General features: G+C 59.5%; 2 long non-coding RNA genes across 2 annotated transcripts in view; both read left to right on the top strand.

Annotated features, from left to right (window-relative positions):
- LOC109378679 (uncharacterized) overlaps positions 1 to 5,767 on the top strand; it is an 8,572-nt gene extending 2,805 nt beyond the window's left edge. The window contains exons 3-4 of the long non-coding RNA XR_002123037.1: positions 4,008 to 4,039; positions 4,112 to 5,767. This is a non-coding gene — a long non-coding RNA (uncharacterized LOC109378679). The remainder of the gene's footprint in view (positions 1 to 4,007; positions 4,040 to 4,111) is intronic.
- Positions 16 to 1,893, top strand: LOC109378680 (uncharacterized). Its single transcript, XR_002123038.1, has 3 exons — positions 16 to 291; positions 697 to 813; positions 1,079 to 1,893. It is a non-coding gene; the product is annotated as an uncharacterized LOC109378680 (long non-coding RNA).
- Positions 5,768 to 5,782: the final 15 nt, after the last annotated feature.

Below are 5,782 nucleotides of genomic sequence, written 5' to 3'. Positions count from 1 at the left end.
TTGTCTCCTCAGTTCCAGCGTCTCGGCCCGTCCTCACCCTCAGGGCTCCTGGGACCCAGGCCCTGGTGGGGGACACGGTGGAGCTCCACTGTGAGGCCCAGACAGGCTCTCCTCCAATCCTGTACCGGTTTTATCACGACAATGTCACCCTGGGGAGCAGCTCGGCCCCCTCAGGAGGAGGCGTGTCCTTCAACCTGTCTCTGACCTCAGAACATTCTGGAAACTACTCCTGTGAGGCTGACAATGGGCTGGGGGCCCAGCGCAGTGAGGCTGTGACACTTTCCATCACAGGTGAGTTTCCTATGCCCAGCCACCATGAGGACAAGAATTTCCTGCAAGGATACTGTGACAATCTGCACAGTGCCAGGGTAGGACGGGGCTTCCCGGAGACCGGCATCCAAAGCTGGGATTCTCGAAATTACTTCCTGAAGTGACAGTACTTGAGCGGGCGCGGGTCCAGGCGCTCACTGGATTCAGTGCTCAGCAGCTGCTGCTCTGCCCGTCCACGAACACCTGACCCTCGGCCGCAGGGCGGAGCTCCCTCGCGGAGAGGGGCCGATTCCTGTGCCGCAGCGGCCACAGACGCCCAGTCCCTGGACTCGTCCTCCCTCCCAGGCCCGGGCACGAGCTCCAGGGGTCAGCGTGGTCTGGACCACAAGCCCGTCCCTCTGGCTCACGCACAGCGTTTCCCCTCAGGGCTGACAGGGAGCAACAGTGGCCATGTGGCCACAAGCGTCACCGGGGTGCTGCTCAGCCTGGTGGGCCTGGCGGCTGTGGCACTGCTGTTCTATTGCTGGCTCCCGGGAAGAGCAGGTGGGTGACCCCGGCTGACCTTTGCTGACCCCGGCTGACCTTTGCTGACCCTTCCCACCTCCGTTTCCTGGGGCTCATGCTGCCTTGGTAACCACCCCTGAGCTCTCAACAGCTCCCCCCCATAATCCTACAGCCCCCCACCTTCCCCTCTGGGTCCCCCAGGGTTTGTCTTTACCAAACAGCCCCACTGGGTGGAAGACCCCTGGATGTGATGTGCTTGACGCAACATCATAAGCTGCAGTGTCTCACCCACCTGCCCTTACAGGACCCTCAGGAGTGGGAAGAGGGGACGAAAGGCTGAGAAGCAGGGGTGGAAACAGGACGCAGATGGTGTTGATAACCTACTGACTTATTAAGGTGTCTTCACAGCTGATGGAGTCTGTTTTTCTCCAGGCTGCCATGGGCCATTATTCTTTACAGACTCCAGGCTAAAGGGTCATGGATGGGGGGCCCCTTTCACAATGTAACGACACCCCTCAGGAAGCCAGGGTCAGTCCCAGGGTTGGTCATTGTGGCCCAGTCTGCCGCGTCCCACGGGCAGAGCTAAGAAGGGTTCCACAGAGGCTCCTGTAACACCCTCTGCTCTCTCTTGCAGGAGGGAGGCCTGCCTGTGATGCCTCCAGGTAAGACCTGGGCTGTGTGCCTGCGGGGTTCACGAGAGGCCTGCGGGGCAGAGAGAGGGAATTAAGCTGAGAGCACAGTCACGGCTGCGTGTTGTGAGATGGGTTGTGACCAGTCCACGTGGTCACCTCCTGGGGGACAGCACAAGGCAGTTCCCAGGACCTTCTCACCTGCCACCTCCCCTAAGATTCCTTCTTGAGTGAGGTGCTAACTGCTCTTCATGTGTAACTGCCATCCTATCCTTGTGCCATCGTTTCCTTGCTTGTCTGAGTGCCCGCTGTAACCGCCGACCCCACCCATGTCCTGAGATGGCCTTCACCTTAGCTGGATCAGCCTGGAAAGCTCTGGCCGTGGCCAACCTAAGCGATATCTGTTGTGACGACACTAAGAAGGTGCAGTCACACAGCGGGGCCACCAGAGAGAGGTCTCTGCCAGGGTGGCGCCTGTGAGGGGCTGCCATGCTGGCTCACCTGGGCTCACCAACTACCCCCNGTAACTCTGTCAGGTGGGCACTGTGACCATTTCCATTTCACGGACGAGAAAGCTGAAGGCAGGGAGGTTAGTAACTACTCAAGTCCACACAGCCGGGAAACAGGACCGAACTCAACTCAAGCTGGGGCTTGAGAGTCAGGGGAGGGGTCATCTGCCAGCTCATCACGGTTGCTGGTGGCATGCACTCCCTGTGGCTTCTGGCCCAGGTCTCTGCCCCTCCCCTGTGGTGGCCCAAGGCTGCACCCAGCTCTGTGGCACTCCATTCCTTATAAGCCAGTCCCAGGTGCAGCCACACTCCAGGAGAGGGTGACACAGAGTGACCACGAGGGGGGACGGAGCCACTCTAGAAGCTGCTTCCTACAGATGCTCTTCTCACTGACGGGAGATGTTCTGGGCACCGCGGTCCATGATCTCGTTACCTCACCTGTCACCGTGAGGCAGGGAGGGGTCTGCAGGTGGGCGAGTGGCCTGCCCAGGGCTGCACCCACTACAGCAGGACTTGATTCCGAATGTTCACATTCGCTGCCCCTGGCTGCCTCCCGAGACCCCAGGGAGAGGCCTGGTGACTTCCCTGGAAGACGGGTGGTGTGGTCCTTCCTTCATCCCTCACGTCTCCCTTTTCCGATGCCCTAGGCGTCTGCGGCACTGGGCCCCTGAGTTCTGGAGGTGCGGATTCCAGAGCCCACGTCTCTCTGATGAGGGTCCGAGGAGGCTCCGTGTTGTTCCACGTGACTCGGGAGCTGGAAGGAGACGCAGAAGCTCAGCTGCAGGAGATGGCGTGGGGCTTTGGCCCTGAGACCAACTACAGAGTCCTGCTGCGAGTGGGCAGCGGTGGGGACCTGCCAACCTGGGTCAACCTCCAGGACAAGTACAGGCACAGGGTCCGTGTGCCCAATATGAGGTCCCTGCTCATTGCGAACCTGACCCGTGAGGACAGTGGACAGTACCGGGCTCGAGCCAGCTTCACCGGAGGAGGGGAATTTACCCAGGTGTTCCAGCTCACTGTCTACGGTAGGTGACACCTCTCACCCGCTCCCAGGGCCACTGCCTTTTCTGGTCCCCACGAGTGTCACATAGGCCCTCCTTCAGGGACTCCTTCCAGACCCAGCCTTCAGTCTCTCTCAGCTCCCGGGAAGTCAGGTGAGTGAGCTCAGCACAAGCGCAGAGCAGACCTGACACTCACACCTGAGCTAGAGTCACTGCAGTGTTAGGGGACAGGAAGACAGAACCTGGGAGGGGATGGGATTATCACCACAACACTTCTGCCTCTTTAGAGGAATCAGTGCAGCCATATGTCATTGGTGTGATAGTTTCCTGTGCTGCTGTCACAAAGTACAACCGCTCTGTGCTGAGATCCACACAGACTCATTATCTCACTGGCCATAGGTGAGAGGTCACACACTGAGCTGGGGGCAGGGTGTCAGCAGGGCTGCTGTCCTTCTGCGGGCTCTGGGGACCCAACACTGCCCTTCCCACCATCCAGTGGCACCCACGTCCCTGCATGGGGGCCACCCTCCCCGCCTCCCAGGCCAGCAGTGCTGGGTCTCGTCCTCCTCACGCTGCCGCCCTCTGAACCCTGTCCTTCCGTTTCCACTGAAGGACCTTGAGCTCACACTGGTCCCACCCAGACTCTCCCCAAGAACCTCCTTATTGTCCTGCAGTTGATTAGCAATGGTAATTCTGTTCCCTATTCTCCTTGCGAGTCATCCAACGTGCTCATAGGATTTCACAGTTACCACGTGGACATCGTGGGGGCCGCTGCTCGGCCCACCACAGTCTGGAAACCCACGTGTAGGCAGGTGCTCCCTGCCCCGCCCGCGCTCACCCAGCACCTGGCCGAGGCCTCACTCACCGACACCCCCACATCCAGCTCGGAAAGNGAGCTGGACATGGGAACAAGTGTGACGCTGAGGGCGTGGGTGACAGCTGTGGGGCAGGGCCTTAGGGAAGCTGAGGGCAGTACAGCCAGACGGCTACGGAATGCTGGCCCTCACTGATGGCCGCGGTGGCCGGGGTGACAGCTCCGGGGCCAAGGGGGGCTCTGGGCCCCTCGCAACTCAACGCTGCCCTTCCTTCCACAGCGGCCGCCACACCTGGGCTCCTCGAGGACAAGGTGAGTCCCATGACCCGTGTGCCCTCCCACCGCTGCCCCAGCCCTGCCCTCACCTGTGTGCTCTTTCCCCAGGATTCCTCTGTCATCTACTCCCAGGTGAAGGTAACTTCCACCCCAGGCTCTAGGCCCCAGCGCTCGGCTCCCTCGGCTCCTCACAGATGAGTCCACGCAGCTCCCCAACTGCTGCTCCAGCCTCTGCACCCCAAAGCACCTTTGGGGAGACCGACACTGCCGTAGGCCACACTCCGGGGCCTGTGCGTTGTCTGACCAAGACACAGGGCCCTGCAGGCACCCCGCCTATTTGCCAAGTTACAGCCCTGCCCTCGAGGTCCTTTGTCTGAAACGTGTTGCTCTGACCCAGGATCCAGTCACTTCTGGTTGGTGGGTCGCGCTGAAGGTCAGGCTGAAGGTCAGGCTGAAGGTCGGGCTGACCTAGGCAATGGGATATTGGAGCCAGTGGTGACTTTTGCTCTGTGTTCCTCGCCACACCCCTGCCTTGCAGTGTTCAGAGCTGCAAAAGCTTTATGTGGCCTCTCTGAGGACCGGCCGAGAGGGAAAGCGGCCAGCCTGGGGCAGAACTGTGCCCAGCCCGGAGCACACACCCTGAAAAGTGTTCCCAGGCCTTCCCAGCGCCCACCCCATTCTCCTCCCCCACAAGCGTCAGCACACGGCGCTGCCTCAAGCTGTTTTAGGAAACCAGACCTAAAGCAGCAGCTTCCATAGGCCTCAGGCCACAGAGAGCACCAGCCAAATGGCGACCACAGGCAACCCAACAGTCAGATGCCCAGCTCGTGGCCTCAGTGAGCGCGAGGGTCAAGGGCGTCAGCAATGCCAGTGACCTTGAGAAAGTGCCCACTTTTTCTTCAGTAATTGTGACTTTCCTGAGCAGCTGTGGCTGCAGCAAAGCTTCAACCATAGAAAAGATCTTTTCATTAAACGCCTTTCCCCTATTGGGACTCGGGTGATATTTCCCACTCTCGGTGCAAGACAGCTGATTCCCATATGTGTCAGGCAGCTAGGTGCCAGCCAGGGCCTTGCCGGGAGAGGCAGGGCTGGGTCTGCCCACCCGCCCTCAGCTCAGTCTTTCAGAAAGGAAACCAGACAGCAGCCGGGAGCCAGAACCACGATCCTGTGCTGCCCCCGGAGCCAGGAGGGACGCAACACCCACAAAGGTGGGCCAGGGGCAGAGCACCCCAGGAGGCGGGACTGTAGGCTAAGCTGCAAATCAACAGATGACAACAGCAAGTGTAGCTCAGGACTAAAGGAAACAATCTGCCTACAGTCTGTTAGGGAGGCCACGTGACCAAACAGCTCCGAGAAGGCTGAGCTCCAGGCCCAAAAGAGGACAGTGTGGAATCCCTCCATGCAAACAAGGGCACCTCCCAGGTGGAGGGCCTCCCGGTCCCCAGGACAGTAAGCACGTGGTGGCAAAGGAAACCTGTGGCTGGAGGATTTCTTTCACTTGAGTAAATATTACAGACTCCAGACAGACAGACAGGTTGATGTCATTCTGGCGACACTGACATGAAAGCAATCGCTTCCATCTCTCTCCAGGATTCAGACACCAGTCTCTCTGGCAAGGCTGAGCTCTGGGCTCTGTGGTAACTGCTTTAGCCGCTTGGAATCAGCCTGTTTTTAAAGTGCTGAGTCTAGGGCTAGCGCTCCAGTAGTCTGCCGTGGCCTGTTAACCCTTGGATTCTTTTAACCTCCCTGGCGGTCTGATTATGTCAGTAATTTTGTACC

The sequence above is a fragment of the Hipposideros armiger genome, unplaced genomic scaffold, assembly GCF_001890085.2.
Source record: "Hipposideros armiger isolate ML-2016 unplaced genomic scaffold, ASM189008v1 scaffold_2476, whole genome shotgun sequence".
Taxonomy (NCBI): Eukaryota; Metazoa; Chordata; class Mammalia; order Chiroptera; family Hipposideridae; genus Hipposideros; species Hipposideros armiger.
The sequence above is the reverse complement of the archived record's forward strand: the minus strand, read 5'-3'. Positions and strand labels throughout refer to the sequence as shown.